A 20,349-nucleotide genomic window follows, 5' to 3' on the forward strand; every position below is an offset into this window, starting at 1 on the left:
GACACTTTATTATTCAGTTCGGAACTAGCGACGAGTGAATTTATTCGCCAGCCAGGCTTGGACTTGCGGCGCATTTCTGCACTTCGCTACCTGTGAATGTTTTTGCAAAACTGCTGCGAAAATTCGCTGTGGATAAATTTGCTGCGACAAAAGAAATCTATTGCTCGTCAGAATTGTCGCACCCATAAAAATTGTTGTGGGTCAAAATTATTTGGAGGCCCATTGCCTCTAAAGCATTTGGACAAAAGAATTGCATATATAAAATTGCCACTTGCATTGTCGATTGCATCAAAATTGATGCACGTCAAATTAATGTTGACGCCCATTGACTTCAATGCTTATCTCAAATATTTAGCCTTTTCTTGAATTTTTCCAGAGTTTCCAAAATGTTTAGGCGAAACAGGACAGATTCACCCATCACTATTCAGAATTTAACATTATGATTGACTCCTAAGACCCAATATTTAGTTGCATGCCTTTCCTATAGCCATGAAGGAGTTTTCTAAATCTTTTTGTTGACATATTCTGCCTCTCTTCTTTTGCAAACTGCTCTTGAAAAGATTTCACAGATTAAGAGCTGTTCAGGCCAGTTATGGACAGCTCAGATCAGTCCAGTGTTTAGTCCAGTGTTGGTTTTTGAAGCGAGATTCTGGACATTGTCCTGTTGAACAATGATCAATGATAAAAATTCAGCTTTCTGACCCAAGTTTCAATACTGTACTCCAAATGCCTCGGCAATCTTCTTACTGCATGATGTTATTCATTGACTCAAGGAACCAGTTCCAGGGGCAGAAGAGCAGCCCCAAAACATAAGCAAGTCTCATAAGTTTTTGACTCTGGGGATTGTTCTGTTTTTTGAAGGCCTGATTTTTTTGCTTATAAACTTCACACAGGGCAGAATTGTTCTCACAGTGAATGTATTTGCCCTGTGCATGATTATATTCATAAAGCTGGATAAGAGTGGCGTAGCTATGGTGCAAACAGAATTGCAGATTTTTTTCGCACTGTGAATGTCAATAACAGCTTTTCAAATTTTGAATATTTATGTGCACACTTTGCAATTGACTAATGCTTTTTTTAAAGTTTTGTGGCTGAGAAAATATTCGCAAAACAGTTTCACATACTTATGTTTCTCTGTTGGCAGTGGAGTTCTCCTACCATGATGCAAGTTGAAACTGCTGTACCTTGCTTCTGAAGATCATCTTGAATCAGTTGATTGAAGTTCTTTCACCACAATTTGAACAATACTCCTCTGAATTTTTCTCTTGCTTCCACATCTAAGGAGATTGACTTCAGTGCCCTGGGCCTCAAACATCATAACATTTTGTATGATGGATACTAAAAAATGAAGGTTTCTTGGGATGGACATGTAGACTTTGGTTTGGCCAGACTTTCTCACAATTTTCTGTCTTGCCTTCTAAGACAGTTCTAAGGCAGGTCTTCTCTTCATGTTCACAGTGGTGCATAATGACAGTTCAGTTCGGTTAAGTATGTGCTACTTGTAGGTACCTTGTAGGTACCTGCAACTAATTACAGATGAGTTTACTTACAAAAATTTTTGAAAGTAAGCTTTAGGGCCATAGAAATTGAAGTAAATTGATCACGAGTTTGAGTTTTTGGCAGGCAATCCAATCCATGGACCTGAGAAGGGAGGGTCTCAGGCAAGTGGCATATAAATTACTGGAGATATTGTGATACAACTTTCTGTCTGGTCAGAGGGAGTTACTTCACTGCTGGATGATTCTCCTGCCATAAGAAAATCAATACTTTATTTTTAAGCGTTTGTCCTGGTTGGGTCAATTCAAAGACGTTGCTGGTTTCATATTTCGAAAGAACAGCAGTAAATATGATGCCTCGGGGTATCTAGATAATATATTCATATCCCACCATACTTCTCATGTTGCCTTAAAATGTAAAAAACACATTTTTTCTGATTCTTCACATGAAAAACAGGGTATTGGTTGCCATAAGTAATTGTATAATATACCAGATGATTGAGAGGAAGCAGCATTGACCTTCCCATCTGAATCCTCGATTCCGTGCATCTGTGGGATTCAGATTGCACGTATGAAGGAGCCAAGAGCTTTTGAATATGTATGATGTGACCCACGTCACTGGCTTGCAGTATTATATGTCATTATTAATAATGTGTTAAAATACCGAATATGGACCAATGCCGACAATGGCCGTGAGTCCCTTTTGCATATGAACAGTACTGGGAACTGGGATTTACAGTGTAGTGCCTCCACCTAGGGAACAATGAGGAGCACACCTCAGGGAGTTTCCACTAGGACAAATAAAACACACAGTTTGCAAATGAAACAGATATAAACTTTATATAAACAGTAGTGAAAGAACTTGGGCAATCTAATACACAATGCACTCTTGCTCTGGGACCTACATGTCCAACACAGTCCTTTTATTTATCAAAGTCCCAATCCTCTGGAAGGGGGTTAATAACCACACAGTTCAGTCAAAATAGAGCTCTTATACCCCAGGTAGCACTACCTTTCCCAAAGTACCTCTCCCTTTGGAACTTTTACCTTTTTTACCTTTGTAGCAGGTAAATGCACAAGACCTGTCTTCAAATTGGAGCCCACGCTGGTATCCTTGCCAGTATCCTCCCTTGGGTGGCTCACTCACCAAGGTGCTCTCAGAGGCAGAAACACTGGGGATTACAGGCAGCTCGAAAGCAGGATCAATCTCACCATCTTAGACTGATAACAGTAAATTTGAGCAGGTCCAAAATCTTGTTTACCCATGAGCTACATTCAAACGTAAAAAAAAGTTGGGGAACAACACCAGCATGATAAAAATAGCCATTCGTTAGCTCCTATATGAACTGGCAGCCTGCAGGAGACTCTGTTTGGCAGTACACATGGGTTTTATGCAACCAAAACTTGCCTTCAAACTTGGAATTAAAAAACAAGCTCCTGCTTTGAGGCCACTGGGAGCAACATCCAAGGGGTTGGCGAGGAACATGTTGCTCATGAGCCACTGGTTGGTGATCATCTACTGTATATGTAATAACATACATGCCACATGCATACTGAATTGTTAACCTTTATATTTGGTCTCTATTTTGTGTATATTTTGTTTAGTAGAATTATGTTCTGCCCAGAATAAATCGTTTTATGCCTGACTTGTCAATTCTAGGGTCCTAGATCTATGGCTGATATATAGTAATGGTTATGCCTTAACTGCACATTCAGTAGCTTCCTTCAGTGTTGTTGAAGTCTCCAATGAAGTCAAAAATAAGTCAAGTAGTAACATTGACCAGAATATTGCTGGATATTAATGTACTGATGACTTTGGCAAATTTTTCCAAATAGAAGTTCTTCATTTTCCCAGAGGAAATTGGGTTTTCTGCCAGTCTGATTTTGTAAAAAAATAAAAAATATCAGTAAAACCTTGGTTAAAGTGGACGTTGAAGTCCTTTATAAATAGGAGAAAGTGATAAAAAAAACACTGGTTGAAGTAGAAGCTGCATTAATCAGGATAAAAGGCTTCTGTTAAAGGTGCAGTCCTATAAATAGTAGAAGTTGGAAAATTTGCTGAGATCTGCAAACATCGACCATTTTCCAACTCTGACACTTTATAAATAGGCCCTTGAATGACAACATGTGAATCCGTCTATGTTGGCTGCTGAATTGCCTTGTATTTGTTAGAGATTATTCTTGTGTATCTATAAAGCCACAGTCACATGTTGAGGGGTCACGGAGTAGGTAAGAAGAATGCAAGTCTCTAATTGGAATATGCGCTACATGGTCAAAAATATTTGGATGCATCTTTAGTTAAAAGCAACTAGACACTGTATAAAATGACATTTGGAACACTAACTGTTTCTGTCTCCCGAAACAATGTCAACACAAGAACAGTTTGTAGGGAGTGTGGGGTTTTTATGGGTGATCAGAGGCAAACATCACCATGTGCAAAGCCAAATGTCAGCTGGAGTTTTGTCAAGGTGACTACCATTGGTCTCACCATAATTGGAACAGTGGAAACACTTACTCTGGAGTGATAAAAAGGCATTTCACCATCTGGCAGTCTGATGGAAATTTTGGGTTTGGCTGATGCCAGGTGAACACTACCGGAATGAAAATTGCCAACAGGAATAGTAATCTTGGGCAGTTTTCCATGGATTAGGCTGAGACCTCTAGTTCCGTTGAAAGCAAAACTTAAGGCTACAGCATGCAGTGACTTGATAGTTCCGTGCTACCGCCATCGTGCCATCTGTTTCAGCATTAAAATTGCCTTGAGCACAAATCTATGTCTGTCTAGAATGTGTTTGTTAAGTGGATGGGAGAGTGGATGAACTTGAATGGTCTTCACAGACCTCCTCAGCCAAACTGTGTGATGTGTTGATACTCTGCGAGCCAGGTCCAATCCCTAATATCAGTGCCCAAAGTCAATAATGCTTTTGTAAATGAATGGAAGCTAATCCCACCAACAATGTTCCAACATCTAGTAGAAACATTCCCAGAAGAGTAGACACTTTTAGAGCAGAAAAAGAAGGAGCAACTCCATATTAATAACCTTAGAAATTAGCTGTTGGACTTAGAAGTGTCCAGATACTTTTTGCCATATCTAGTGGACCTCTAAATTTCCCAGAGTAATAACTGAGACGTTATAACTGTGACTTTTTATGTATTATTAATATATATATTTATAATATACAATAGTTATACAATTACACTGTTCAAAATTAAATATACTATCTAATTAGGTAGACCTGCACCTGAACTACTTTTTTTATTTTTTATTCCAATACCAGATCCCAACTGCATTATCAATGAGATACCTGCTAGTCTGCTGGCCACCATAATACTAGATGTGATATCACTGTAAACCACAAGATGAAAGAAGCTCCCGCAAGCCCATCCAACCTGCACATTAACCTACATACACAAATCACTAAGTAACCACATTTTTATGGGCAACCTGCTTGTGTCAAACCCACTGATGGTCAACATCATGAGGATATAAGGGCACTTCAGGCTTATGGCACACAGGACATATTCTCCACCACCATTTTTCTGCCTGTTGAGAAGTATGTTCACCTGGTGATGGAGCCTGTCTTTAGTTATAAGGGATGTAAAACAATTATCAATACTTTATATTCCTTTAAAAAGGAAGAACATTACATTTTATGAATACTTGGAATACTTCAGCCGCATCTAAATTAACCCACACCTTTGATAGACACACAGTAGAACCTTAACCAAATTTAAAATGACTAATTTGGTAACTACAGAAACAAACTGATTGCAAGCTCTGTAGACCATGTTGATGCATTCTCACTACCTTTGGGTTATTATGTTCTTATATTTGTTATATTTTTTCAGATTACAGAGCAGAATGAAGTCACTCCGAAACAGTTTGAGCTCTTTAAAGGCTCATTACAGAAGCTAACGGAATTTATAAATCTGTCTTGTTGACATTAGAAGGATTGCTGTATTGACTCCTTTGGCACTTTGCAGTGCATTCCCCTTTCTGGGCTTGTGACTTGTAATCTGCTCACTTTTAGAGGCACAGTGGGAGGTCTCATAAAATTAATCAGGATATTATTTTTCTCCTTCCCTGCACACAGATTTCTTAAATTTATGGGCTGTTATATAAACTTGTATGTTTCCTCTGCAACTCTATAAGCTCTAAAAGGCTCATTTGTGCAATATTAGTCTGAAATGCACAGTGTATATTTTAGGTTATTTACACACATTTGCATTATATTTGTTGCCATAAGGTTGTTTTACGTGTAATACATTATATGTAGCACAGTACATAGGATACAATATGTCTCTGTAATAAAAAAAAGATAGTACAGTAAGATTAAACTATTAGATACGTTCATCAACTTCAAGCTTTTTTTTCCTAGTGTGTTCTGAAAAATCCCTATCTGAAGCCTGCTTCATATTGCCTTGGTGCAGGGCTTCTTTCCTGGGTTATTTACTAAACTCCAAAAACTCGAGTTTTTCAGAATTTATTAAACCCAGAGGATGGAAAAGTCTGAATCTGAAAATCTGGCATCTCAGACCTGTCGAGGTTGCATAGAAGTCAATAGGAAAAGTCCTAATGATTTTTTTGACGTGAGCTGGGTTTCGTGCAAAAAAATTGCTAAATCGGATGCAAAATCTGAAAACAATCGTGAAAATCTGAATAAGTGCAAAAAAAAACCCAAGCGGAGTTTGAGAAAATATTGAGATAAATTCCGACTTTTATAAATAACCCCCAAAAAGACCGGTAGTTTCAATCACTGGATCAACTGAATAAGTAAAAATGAAAATTTAATATATGCTTCATCGCATAGAAACAAGACATTTTTTAAATAAAGTCAATAAAAAATTCTGCACTGTTTCTGAAATAATCAAGTTCCTCTTCAGAATCCATGAATATTTCTCTCTCCGTTTAGCAATATTTCTTTGTTTATGCAGGTAGTCAGTTAATTTTATAGTCATTTAGCTCTAATACATTATCTAGACAAAGGAAGTTCACAAACATATATTTGGCCTATCTGTTATTCACAATCTACCGTATATACTCGAGTATAAGCTGAGTTTTTCAGCATCCAAAATGTGCTGAAAAAGTCTACCTCGGCTTATACTCGAGTCAGTGGGCAGTAGCTGAGATTGCAGTCACTTTTAATCATTCCTATACCAACAGTTCACTTGGGGAGAGACTGCAATATCCCACAATGCCCTCTGTTGGTTATATGAAAGAATAACAGTGACTGCAATATCACACAGCACCCTCTGTTGGTTATATGAAAGAATAATAGTGCGCCCTCTGTTGGTTATATGAAAGAATAACAGTGACTGCAATATCACACAGCGCCCTCTGTTGGTTATATGAAAGAATAATAGTGCGCCCTCTGTTGGTTATATGAAAGAATAACAGTGACTGCAATATCACACAGCGCCCTCTGTTGGTTATACGAAAGATTAACAATGATGGCAATATCACACAGCACCCTCTGTTGGTTATACGAAAGATTAACAGTGATGGCAATATTACACAGCACCCTCTGCACATGGTAGTGGGACAGTTGGACAATGCTCACAGTAATCCGTTTGGCAATTTTCTGTCACCATCAACTTTGATCGCTGGGGGGAATGTGTGCTGCTGGGAGACAGGGCTGTAGTTGTGTCTAGGCTTATACTAGAGTCAATAAGTTTTCCCAGTTTTCGTAGGTAAAATTAGGTACCTCGGCGTATACTCGGGTCGGCTTATACTCGAGTATATACGGGTAACTCCTGCCTGTAGAGAGAAATCTGTGATCTGTCTTTCTTTATGATTTGTGTCAGAGTAGGTTATATTTAAAGACAGCTTTTCTACATTATCTAGGCAAAAGAAGCTCACAAACATGTATTTAAACTAACTGTCATTCAAAATCTGGCTCCTGTGTGTAGAGAGACTTCAGTGGTTATTCTTTCTCCAGGCTTTGTGTCAGAGTTGGTTATATTTAAAGAAATTTAGCTTTACTACATTATATAAGCAAAGGGAGCTCACACATGTGTTTAACCTAACTGTCATTCAAAATCTGACTCCTGTATGTAGAGAGACTTCAGTGATCTGTCTTTCTCCAGGCTTTGTGTTAAAGTTGTTTATATTTAAAGACAGTTAGCTTTACTACATTATCTAGGCAAAGGATGCTCACACACATGTATTTAACCTAAGAATCTGACTCCTGTAGAGAGACTTCAGTGATTCATCTTTCTCCACCCTTTGAGTCAGAGTTAGTTATCTGTAAAGACATTTAGCTCTACTACATTATATAAGCAAAGGGAGCTCACACACACATGTACTGTATTTAACTTAACTTTCATATAGAATCTTATGTAGAGACACATCAGTGATCTGTCTTTTTTAATGCAGCCTTTGTGAAAAAGTTATTTTGACAGTGAGGGTAATTTACATAAATTTGCCAGTGGGCTGTAACCAATGTCAACCAATCAAAGAGTTGCATTATTTGTTCTACCTGCGGCTAGCTGAAAAAAAACCCCAATCCCTTGTTACTATGGGTTACTGCCAATGGGTAAATTGGCCCAATGTTAAATATAACCCCTGTTAGTTCTAATACATTATGCAGGCAAAGGGAGCACACCCCAATGTATCTGACCTAACTGCTCATCAAAATGTGATTCCTGCATGTAGAGAGACAGATTGCTAAGAGAGGGGTTGTGATGTATAACGTATTCATTTCAGAAACGATACAGAATTTTTATTTAGAAAATGTCTTATGGTTAAAGAATCGTGTCTTTTCTCATTTTTCTATAGCTGTCTATTGTATAATAATCTCCTTTCCTTTCATGTAAAAAAATGGGGGGCAGTTTGCCGCACCTCTTGAGCTGCTTAGTAAAGAGCATGAAATTTATTATAATCACCCCATGTGCCCTCGAACTTATAACATTCTGTAAGAAATCTGCCCATCAGATTTAGCCTTAATCGCCCAACCGTTTTTTATTTTTACAGATAACGAAAAGCAGTGAATAAATATTCTGCCATTTTATATTTTAGGCAGTGGTTTCTTTTTACTGCAGGTCTCTCCAGGGAGTTAAGAAAATTGGTCATGCTTGCATATTATTAATAAGCCTTTGTAATTAAATACAGTCATTCTTAGCAAAACTACCAGAGATTAGAAGTCTGTTTATCTGCAAATACATTTTCACAAAAATGTTATGTCATGATTTTCCAGAAATTCAGCCAAACATGCTGTGTGCACGTGCAAAGTCAAATCTTTTAGTAATGAAATATGCTTCGAGTTAAACTCTATCCAGACATATATAATTATTGTTTAATGAGTGAATAGGCAAAAACCCATGGTTTCAAAGTCATAAAATGAAGTAATTTTGCAATTAGCCTCCCATGAGCTCATTTGCCAGAAAATCATCTCCTTCATGTTATAAAAGACTCCATGCGATTAATGTCGAAATGTGGTGAGAGAGTTTGAAGGCAGTGAAGCTTTTCTGCCTTTTAAAAGACGAATAAATATTACGATATATTGAATTTGAGAATAATACGTATTAACAATGGAAATAATGATAAAATAAAGATCTCAAGGTTTACTTTTTCATTAACCTTTTTCCCTTTTGGGATGGAGTGGAATTTTAAGTGAAAAATTCCTGAACATTATGGTCACCTGCATTGAGAGTTGGTAGTCTTTAAAATATCATCCTGAGAAGGGGCAGAAATCTATTATCTGGAAACCAACTGTAATTCAGTTCCTACACAAGACATTAAATTGCATTGTAGTCCCACCAATTCCCTATAAAATGCTGACATGATACCATTATAAACAAAATAGAAAAAGTCAGTAAATTATGGGACTGGTTATCCAAAATGCTCAGGCTCTGGGGTATTTCGGATAAAGGATCTTTCCATTTGGATCTCCATACCTTGTGTCTACTAGAAAACCATGTAAATAGTCCAATAGACTAGTTTTCTTCCAATAAGGATTAAATATATCTTAGCTGGGATCAAGTACAGCCTTTCAGTAATTCTGAGCATTCTGGATGACAGAATTCCAGATAATGGATCCCATTAGTGATGGCGAATAGTGATGGGCGAATTTGGGGTCTTTCCCTTCGCCGAAAAATTTGCGAATTTCCGGTGAAATTCGTGAAACATCGTCATCTCATTTTTGATGCCGGCGTCTGTTTTTGACGCTGTGAATTCCCGCGATTCGCGAAACCGCTGTGAAAATTCGCCAGCGAAAATGGCGGCTTCCATTTTTTTTGACGCCGGCAAATTTTCACTGGGGTCTTACAAAATTTATTAGCCAGCGGCGAATAGCGGGAATTTGCCGCAAATTCACGGCTGGCGAATAAATTCGCCCATCACTAGCTGCGAATTTTCATGTTTCGCTGCCCACAAATGTTTTTTGCGAAACTGCCAGCAAAAAATTTGCAGCGACAAAAAAATTGTTGCGCGTCAAAATTGGTGCACGCATAAAAATTTCTCGCGCGTCAAAATTATTCGGACGCCCATTGACTTTAATGCATTTGGACAAAATAGTCTCGCATATAAAATTTTTCGCCATTTCAGAAATGTTTTCGCAGTTTCGCAAATTTTTTGGCGAAGCAAGAGCGGACAACTTCACCCATCACTAGATCCCGTACTATGAGTTGTCAAGTATAATATATGCCTTTTAGGTCATAACACTGGGAACATGTCCATGCCATGTGTACTCACGGAGGCCTATTTACTATAACTTAACTTTTTCTCACTCAAAACAAAAAAAATTCGACCAACTTCCAAACCTGAATTTATTCGCCCATTATTATTGTTGACTGGATGCATGGATTACTGTGGTGGAATGTTCACCATATGACTGAACTGGTCCAAAGCGTGTGACATGACATGTTGAATAAGACATGTTACTAGGGATGGGCGATTTTGACCCATTTCATTTCGCCAAAAATTCGCCGCTGCCCATTAAAGTCTATGGGCATCATTTTGTCATCGCATACAAGTCTATGGGCGAATTTTTTTGCCTTGTTTTGCCACAAAAATGACGCCCATAGACTTGTATGGCGTTGTGCTTCAAAAAAAAAAATATTTTTTGACGCACATAGACTTTAATGGACGTCGCTGACATTTCGCCGGTGGCGAATTTTTGGCGAAACAAAACGGGTCAAATTCCCATCCCTAGTAACATGTCTTATTGAACATGTCATGTCCCATGGTCAAATTCGCCAATCCCTACTCAGGAGTGACAGAGTAAGTCGAATCATGCGACAATTCTAAGGTGTAAACCGCCTTGAACGTCAGTATTAAAGGGGAACAGACTTGAACGCTTGTTTGACAGACAGTTTGTCCGACTGCACATTGACTAAAATCTCAAGTGTGGACAAGCCCTAAATCTAATTTCAGTAGAGAAACCAACGCTAATAGGCGATATGACCCTGCCTGATCTTCTATTACACGACGAGTAACTATTATAGGAAAGAATTTCGGAGAAAGGTGCGTGTTTATTTTACACATTAAATCCTGTCTCCCCCTTCCTTTCAGCACATTCACAGTCCTAATCACATTTGGGGCAAAGTGATTTCATTAGGCAGCTCCTGCTAAACTGTACTGTGATCATGACATGACCCAGGCGGTTAAATAATATGTAAAGCTATCCAGACTTTTGAAGCTGGTGACAGACGCCTAAATAACCACACAAACGACTTCCTTCCTTGCCAAAACCCCCTTTTATTATACAAAATAAACAGTGTATTGGCTTTTTACAGATTCTAGACAAATAGGAAGGTGGTGGTGGAAAAAAAAGACAATTTTTACAAAGGGACAGCTTTCAGTTCCAGCTTGTTTAATTCATGCCTCCTGCTCTCTATAAATGGGTGAGAGCCAGCGTGCCGTATTATGCCAGCTGTCAGTACATAAGGCACAATATCTTGGCACTTCACGCAATGTGTCTGCATTATTAAAAGCACAAGCCAGTTATGCAGAATGGCTCCTTTGTGCCTTTATCTGTAGTCTTGATTTCACATTTCCCATACATAAGCATTCTCTGAAGGTCACACTGGTCCGTAAAACCTTTCCAGTACACTAAGGGGCAGATTTAAGAAGGGTCGAATATCGAGGGTTAATTAACCCGCGATATTCGACCAGGAACTAAAATCGTTCGACTTCGAATATCGAAGTCGAACGATTTAGCGCAAATCCTGCGATCGAACGATCGAAGGATTATTCGTTCGATCGAACGATTAAATCCTTCGAATCGAACGATTCGAAGGATTTTAATACAACGATCGAAGGAATATCCTTCGATCAAAAAATCACAGGCAAGCCTATGTGGACCTTCCCCATAGGTTAACATTGACTACGGTAGCTTTTAGCTGCCGAAGTAGGGGGTCGAAGTTTTTCTTAAAGAGACAGTACTTCGACTATCGAATGGTCGAATAGTCGAACGATTTTTAGTTCGAATCGTTCGATTCGAAGTCGAAGTAGTAGTCGAAGGTCGAAGTAGCCCATTCGATGGTCGAAGTAGCCCAAAAAACACTTCGAAATTCGAAGTTTTTTTAATTCGAATCCTTCACTCGAGCTTTGTAAATCTGCCCCTAAGCGCTGGGTACCGGGATATCCTGGGGTAGAATTAGAGAGCCTTGAAGAGTAATGTTAAATGGGAAAGTGTATTTTTCTCAATGGCATATGGGCAAATATCAGGAGCTTTGTCATCCAGGACTTTTGTAGCTCTGTGGGTAGGTCACAAACTTGCACAAACAGGGCCGCCTTTAGAAATCACATTGCCCCATACAACAAAATTTTTGGGTCCCAGCACAATGGCCCCCAAGCCCCACCCTGGATCCCGCCGACTCCACACCACTGTTAAAAGACCACACAGACATCAGCGCTAAAAAAGGTAACCCCCCCCACACACACAAGTTATAAAAAGCTATTAATGGTCAGAGCCCCTTTATAAGTTAAAAAAAAAAGGTGGCCCCAGTGCCCCCATAAAATTTTTTTTTAAAAAAACCATTAATGTCAGGGCCCCCCTTACAAGTGAAAAAAAAAATTGGGGCCCAGAGAATATTTTTTTAAAAAATACATTGGCGCAAGGGCCCCCCCATAAAAGTTTTTTAAAAAAAACTTGGTGAACAGGTCCCCCCTATAAGTTTTTTTAAAAAAAAACATTGGTGCCAGTGCCCCCATAAAAGATTGTTTAAATAAACATTGATGCCAGGACCCCCCTTACAAGTGAAAAAAAATTGGGGCCCAGAGAATATTTTTAAAAAAAACATTGGCGCAAGGCCCTCCATAAAAGTTTTTAAAAAACTTGGTGACCAGGTCCCCCCTATAGTTTTAAAAAAAAGCATTGGTGCCAGTGCCCCCATAAAAGATTTTTTTTTAAAAAAAACATTGATGCCAGGGCCCCCCTTATAAGTAAAAAAAATTATGGCACCAGAGAATATTTTTTTAAAAAAACATTGGCGCAAGGGCCCCACATAAAAGTTTTTTAAAAAATTGGTCACCAGGTCCCCCTTATAAGTTTAAAAAAAAAAACATTGGTGCCAGTGTCCCCATAAAAGATTGTTTAAAAAAACATTGATGCCAGGACCCCCCTTACAATTAAAAAAAATTTGGGGCCCCAGAGAATATTTTTTAAAAAAACATTGACGCAAGGGCCCCCTTTACAAGGAAAAAAATTTGGGGCCCCAGAGAATATTTTTTTAAAAAAACATTGGTGGTAGAGGCCTATAGAGTATTAAAATAATACATTGGTGCTCAGTAGAATTGAACTCATGGCCTCAGGACTTCACCTTCGCCTCCTTTCGGGACTTTGGGTCTTTTCGCCCTCCATAAAAGTTTTTAAAAAACTTGGTGACCAGGTCCCCCCTATAGTTTTAAAAAAAAGCATTGGTGCCAGTGCCCCCATAAAAGATTTTTTTTTAAAAAAAACATTGATGCCAGGGCCCCCCTTAAAAGTAAAAAAAATTATGGCACCAGAGAATATTTTTTTAAAAAAACATTGGCGCAAGGGCCCCACATAAAAGTTTTTTTAAAAAATTGGTCACCAGGTCCCCCTTATAAGTTTAAAAAAAAAACATTGGTGCCAGTGCCCCCATAAAAGATTGTTTAAAAAAACATTGATGCCAGGACCCCCCTTACAATTAAAAAAAATTTGGGGCCCCAGAGAATATTTTTTAAAAAAACATTGACGCAAGGGCCCCCTTTACAAGGAAAAAAATTTGGGGCCCCAGAGAATATTTTTTTAAAAAAACATTGGTGGTAGAGGCCTATAGAGTATTAAAATAATACATTGGTGCTCAGTAGAATTGAACTCATGGCCTCAGGACTTCACCTTCGCCTCCTTTCGGGACTTTGGGTCTTTTCGCCACTTCAGGACTTCAATTTTTGCTGTTTTCGTGAAATTGGGTCTTTTTGCCTCTTCGGGACTTCGGCTATTTTTGGGCTTTTGGTCTCTTTGCTACTTCAGGACTTCGGCTTTTCGACGGTTTGGGACTTCCGAAGCGGCATGGCTTAGATGTTGTCAATTGGGGCCCGGCTCTTTCAAAAAGTGCAGCACTGTTGGGCCCCCATTCAGGCCCAGGCCCCCGTGTTCCTGGCCACACCTACTGGTAGACATAACACTTAAGCATGAAAACACAACCTAGGTCATGGTCAATGGTCTCTCAGCATTAAGGTGGGGTTGCACTGGTTTCTAGGTTAAAGAAAATACTGAGTTTAACTCCCAGTGTATGTTGGTTGGTAATCTAGACTGTAAGCTCTGCTGGGGCAGGTGGTAAAGTAATTAAAGAACATTATTTGTCACTTATGGATGCAGTGTATTATCTAGGAAACCCAATGTACAATAAATAATATTTAGAAGAAAGAAAGAAGAAGAAAAGGGAGTTTTTAGGTATTTTTGGATTTTTTTTGGATCAGATGAAAATCTGCCACCGGTAAAGTTTACAGAATTCATGACCTGTATCCAGATTAGTGAGCTGTGAGTATATTGTTTCCACCTGAAAAGTTCTCAAGACTATACTTAGATGTAAGTGGAAAAGTGGGGGCCAGTGCAGTGGAATCTGCTCCACATTAGAGACATTTGTACGTTTTCTAGGCAATTATTGAGGACACATTCTGAATCCGACATATATACTACTGCTACTGGAAAAACATTAGGAGGTTTATATATTTATAATTCATTCTCTTCAGCCCAGATGGTTACAGAATGGTTAGGCCTAGTTCTCTTCCTTCCTTTTTGCTGGCACAGGCATTTGAAAACAGAATAAATAGTGACACTCAATTTTTCGGCAGCAAGTAAAAGGGCATAAAATAGACCTGATGGTTTTCCTCCTCGTTGCTATGGCATCCTAGAAATAATATTTGCAAAGTAACATGAAATCGGAGGCCTCGTTAGAAGTTTCCACATGTTCCTTTCAGCAGAGGTAGCGAGTTGAGCCCTAAAATTACCCGCATTGTGGCATCGTTTTTGTTATGTTTTAATATTCTTGCTAAACTAAAAAAAATAAAATATGTTTCAGAAAATGAAATTATATAGGGGCCGATTCATCAAGGGTCGAATATCGAGGGTTAATTAACCCTCGATATTCGACTAGGAACTAAAATCCTTCGACTTCGAATATCGAAGTCGAAGGATTTAGCGCAAATTCTGCGATCGTACGATCAAAGGATTATTCCTTCGATCGAACGATTAAATCCTTCGAATCGAACGATTAAATCCTTCGAATCGAACGATTCGAAGGATTTAAATCCAACGATCGAAGGAATATCCTTCGATCAAAAAAACTTAGGAAAGCCTATGGGGACCTTCCCCATAGGCTAACATTGACTTCGGTAGCTTTTAGCTGCCGAACTAGGGGGTCGAATTTTTTTTTAAAGAGACAGTACTTCGACTATCGAATGGTCGAATGGTCGAATAGTCGGACGATTTTTACTTCGAATCCTTCGATAGTCGTAGTCGAAGGTCGTAGTAGCCCATTTAATGGTCGAAGTAGCCCAAAAAAACTTCGAAATTCGAAGCTTTTTACCTTCGAATCCTTCACTCGAAGTTAATGAATCGGCCCCTAGGTGTTTAAATGACCAAGAGCTTTACTCCATTCAAGAGCAAAATCAGAAATTGAAAAGTCATCTGTTGCTAAACGTCATCATCATCTATCAATACATCAATTAACTGGGTTGTAAGACTTATACAAGTAATACATGGAGCTACAGTGTACGTCCTACCTGCAAACACTGGTGGTCCAAGTTTATTGATGCAATACATGTCAATATATACAGGACAGAAGCTGATGCATAGGAAAAGGGGGACCTAACGGACTGAGGAGCAATTTTGTTGCTCCACGATCCCGAATTCCCCTCATTTTAATTGGATCATCTTTCTTGAATCTGTAAGTGAATCAGTGAACGCACAATATATACGAAAAGAACAAAGGATGCACCAAATACATAATTTTTGGATTTGGCAAAATGCTGAATTGTGCACAAAAAGTTAGTCCGAATACCAAACCCCAACCATAATTTGCATATTCAAATTTGAGGAAAATAATACAATTTAATATGCTGGGAATAAAATAAATACTGTGCTCATTTGTCTTGAGCCCTAAAAAGGCAAGACCTTAAGGGAGTTGTTCTTAAACTGTTTGGCTGGCCTCCTGAAGGAGCTTGGAGCATTGGTAGGGGGGCTTAGCCTGAAGGCCATTTAGAGTGAGAACTGGGGAGATTGGCCATTTGCTTTACTAGATACACCTGAAACTCCAGCTTGGTGGTTAGTTAACATTCAGTTGGGGTAAAATATATATTTGCTGTCCTAGATATCCTTGAAACAAAGACTGAATGACTTATACACTGATACTTTCCTCTGTGTACTGATTTCAAGCTAAGTTTCGCCCGGAGCAAAGGATGGACCCTAAAACGGGTCTTTGAGCAAAGTTTGGACCTTAAAATGGAGCTTGAACTGAATAAGTTTGACAACCACTGCCTTAAATGTTTATAATTGTCTTGCTTGGATCCTGCAGTTCTGTGATTTGGCCAAACATCAAGCTGAATCCTGCATAGTGCATTCCTAGGGGACATCAGCTTTCAGGCACTTGTGCATCATCTTTGAATATGTAACTTGGTGTCACCTGTTACTCTGTTTGACTCTCATGGATTTAAGGAAGGACCAGTGTAAAGGCTTCCCTCACGTAATATGTTAGAGAATAGGCAATGAACCAAAAACACATGTAGTGACCTATCACTGGACATGGCTTATGAAGAATTGTGAATATGAATCACTGTATCATTTGTTTGGTATTTAAGCCACACAGTTATAGCCCAAAACAATTAAATTATCCAAAAACCACAAAACAAATTGCAAAGAAAGTTAGAACATTTACGGATTCTTTTTATCCCTCTGCTGAGAGTTCATTTGTAGAACGGAATTAGTTTATGCACCTGTTTCTAAAACACATAACACTAAAACACATTCTGTTTGCTTGCTTTTTCACAATATGCCAAACATTCACAATTTCGTATTTAGCCTCTGGATGGAGGGGGGGGGTCAGCATAAAGAAAGAAACACTTCAAGTGTCTTGATGTATTTTGAAGAACACCCATTGTGTAGCTCCCACAATTTTGCTCCATGCAGCCATAGGTCACCAGATTTATGGCAGAGGAGTGAAAAGTATCTTTTTTCAGGGGTATGTCAACTTGGACTATGGGACCACCTAATAGGAAACTCATAATCACATCTCTTAGCACATGGGAATGATGATGGCGTCCATAATATTGCCATTGAGTGCAGGCAGGAGCATGTTAATAAGGACCTTGTTTTATTCTTCCAATGAGATTATAATTTAAGGAATGCCAAAAGAAAGTTGTGTTCAGTGTTGCACTTTGGTTTCATGTACTCAACATGCTGTTATGAAAACAAAATATATTTCTATTCTACTTTATTTCTATCCTACCCAGAAGTCTTTATAAACTAAAACAAGTGGATGGTAATTGATATCACCAAGCATGCACCACTGCTCTAAGGCAAGTTCCCCTTTATAGTGTTGGTCAATCCCACTTGGTATCAACACCTAAATAATTACTAGGAATGATTTGTATACACTATGATATTTTGATAGAGCTACTGTACATGCAAGGCTTCATGTACAAACCCCACAGAAGTTGTGCAAAATATTGCAAAGGGGCATCCAAGGGGACCCTGTGTTTTAGCCATTATAAATTCAGAATGGCTGAATGCAATCACTATCCCACCTCAACTCTAGACCTGATTCTCAAAAAAATTAAATGGGATTTCAAACAGACCTTTTGTTTGCGAGGGACGATGTAAATAATCTTGTTTTCGTTTTCTAGTTTGTTTTCAGAAAAGAGCTACTTATTTTAGCTCTTTTCTTAAATTAGCCTGACATTTGCACTGAAATCACTGCAGTATTTTGTTCACAAACATATTTTTGTCTTCAAGGACGTGTTTGTGATAAGAGCCGGCTAATTACATTTGTTTTGCTTAGATGTGTATTTCCAGCCATTTGCTCACGGAGATTAGGCAAAAACTGCTGTTCTGTAACATTTTTAAATGTTATTTACCTTTTCAGAATGATCTTCCTCCCCAAAATATATTAATATATATATATATATAACATATAATGCCTCGCGTAGCTCTCCAATCTTTCTGCTAAACTGTGCTTTGTACAACAGAATACTCGAATATTTGTTTGGCATTTTTTTATACAGAGAATACTATCTAGTAGTTGAATCTGCTATGAAGAGGGCCACCATTGAAATTATTCCATGGTCTGCTAGGTCACTCCATCATCTGCAGCAATAGGAGGGCTAGAGGAGGTAAAAAGGAATTTATGCCTAGAGAAATAGTTGCTTCTTTGACTGAAGTCCTGCATTGGGTGGGTACTTGTGAAATACCCGCAAAGTGGCCACGATACAGTTGGAAAGTGCATGTCATGGGCATCCTGCAGGGGGAGTCAGATGTGCTTTGGGCAGGATGTGGGCTACTCAGTTGTGGGCACAAAGCAGCCCCATAAATATATATTATAGATATAAACTCTATTATTTGTATTCTGGCTGGTTCAGATTGCCTGACGGAACCAACAACCATGTGCGAGTCAGCGGATTTTGTTGGCCACTGCTTGGTAGATCCATGTTGGATACTGGTTTACTGAATTAGATCAGCACAGGACTCTAGGCAAGGCTAAGGGCAATGGCACACAGGGCAATGGCTATGGCTAAGCTATGTAATTGCCCCTTTTGTTCACCTGAATGATATTCATGTAGAACCTGCATTGTACTGTGCAGGTCAGGAAATAGTTGCTCAGAAACAGTTCCACCTGTTGAGCTGGAAGTTATCCAGGAGGCCAAATACCCATGTGCCATGGTTCTAAAACTGCAAGTCAATAATACTTATATAGATGCTTATGCTTAAGAAAGTTAAACAAAAAACATACAATGCCACTTCTTAATATAAGCTGCAGATATGCAGATAAATTCATCATACAACGATGGCGTTTCCCCCACATACACTTTTAAGGTAGAATTTTGTTTCAGCTCATGGCTTTAAGAAATGTAATTATGGATCATATCACCTTTGTTCAAACTTTAAGAGCCTAAGAACTGGGCCCGAGCATCACCGAAGCATAGATAAAAGACCAAAAGCTAGATAAATCGTTATGGAATAATTGCTAAATGTTTTCCGGATATATAGTACTCCATGGATGATTGGAAGATCCCCCCCCCATAGCCAAGAAGCAGCTCCACTTCTAAATCATGCATGTCAATTCCTACCCTATTCTTCAGATTATTTACAGACTATATTGAGCTTTGTTTGTGTTCCCTAGCTCACAGCCTGACTGGACAGATCCTTGCAGACAATATTATTTCTTAGTTGTATTCACTTCCCCTTACAGGAAGATCACCAGTGGCGCTGGGTAGAAAAGCCTGGAGACCCCTACGCGGCGTCCTAATTCAGATTTGTTAACCTCTGTGACTGAACAGTGTTTTACAGACTATTTGGCAAAAAAGGACATTAATGTTCATTTGCAGCTCACCCAAGGAAACACTTTATAGGTTCCTTAGTGATTTTTGGCAACGTACAAGCAGTGCAGATAAAGACTTGGAATCCATTACATTTCCATTTGCCTTTGGATCTGATTCCAGGAAATCCAATTCCTTTATATCATTTTAACAATCCTTTGTGGACGTTGAGGCATATGTTTTTACACTGTTTCTGCAGAGAAAAAGCTGATCCTTCGAGAATAAGGCAACAGACTGCAGTTTCCACACTTTTTTTTAACACAATGAATTTTAGAAATTATACTGACCAATTATGGGTTTAAAAGAAAAGACACAAATTACAAGGCTCTTTTATGTGATGCAGAGTAGTCGCCCTCCTAAATACTGTATGAGATCCTCTATTCAGGTTATTGCCTTATAAATCGCAATCTCGCAACATAAGGCCAATGAAATGCACAGGCCAATGCTGGACTTTGCATGTGGTGAGCCGATACATATTTTTTGGGGTTACTTGTTGAGCACAGCACACAATTTTTCATAGCAAATGGGGTGTCACTGATTGGAGTCTATGAATAAGGTGACCCCGTCAGAGCAATAATTTCTCCCTACACTCCACTCCAAAATGTCATACAGAGGCACCACAATGACATTCTTGCTTTCTGCTTTGTGGCAACAATTTAGGGAAGGCCCTTTACTGTTTCAGCACAATACCCCCCCCCCCATGCACAAAGCCAGGTCCATTTACGGAATGATTTAACTGTGGTGACAGTTGAAGAGCTTTGCTGGCACAAAGCCATTACCTCATCTCAGCTCAACCCCTGTGGAATAAGCCCAACTGTGAGCCAGTCCTGATCTCCAACATCATTGATGTTG

This window comes from Xenopus laevis, chromosome 5S, assembly GCF_017654675.1.
Source record: "Xenopus laevis strain J_2021 chromosome 5S, Xenopus_laevis_v10.1, whole genome shotgun sequence".
In the NCBI taxonomy this organism is placed as follows: domain Eukaryota; kingdom Metazoa; phylum Chordata; class Amphibia; order Anura; family Pipidae; genus Xenopus; species Xenopus laevis.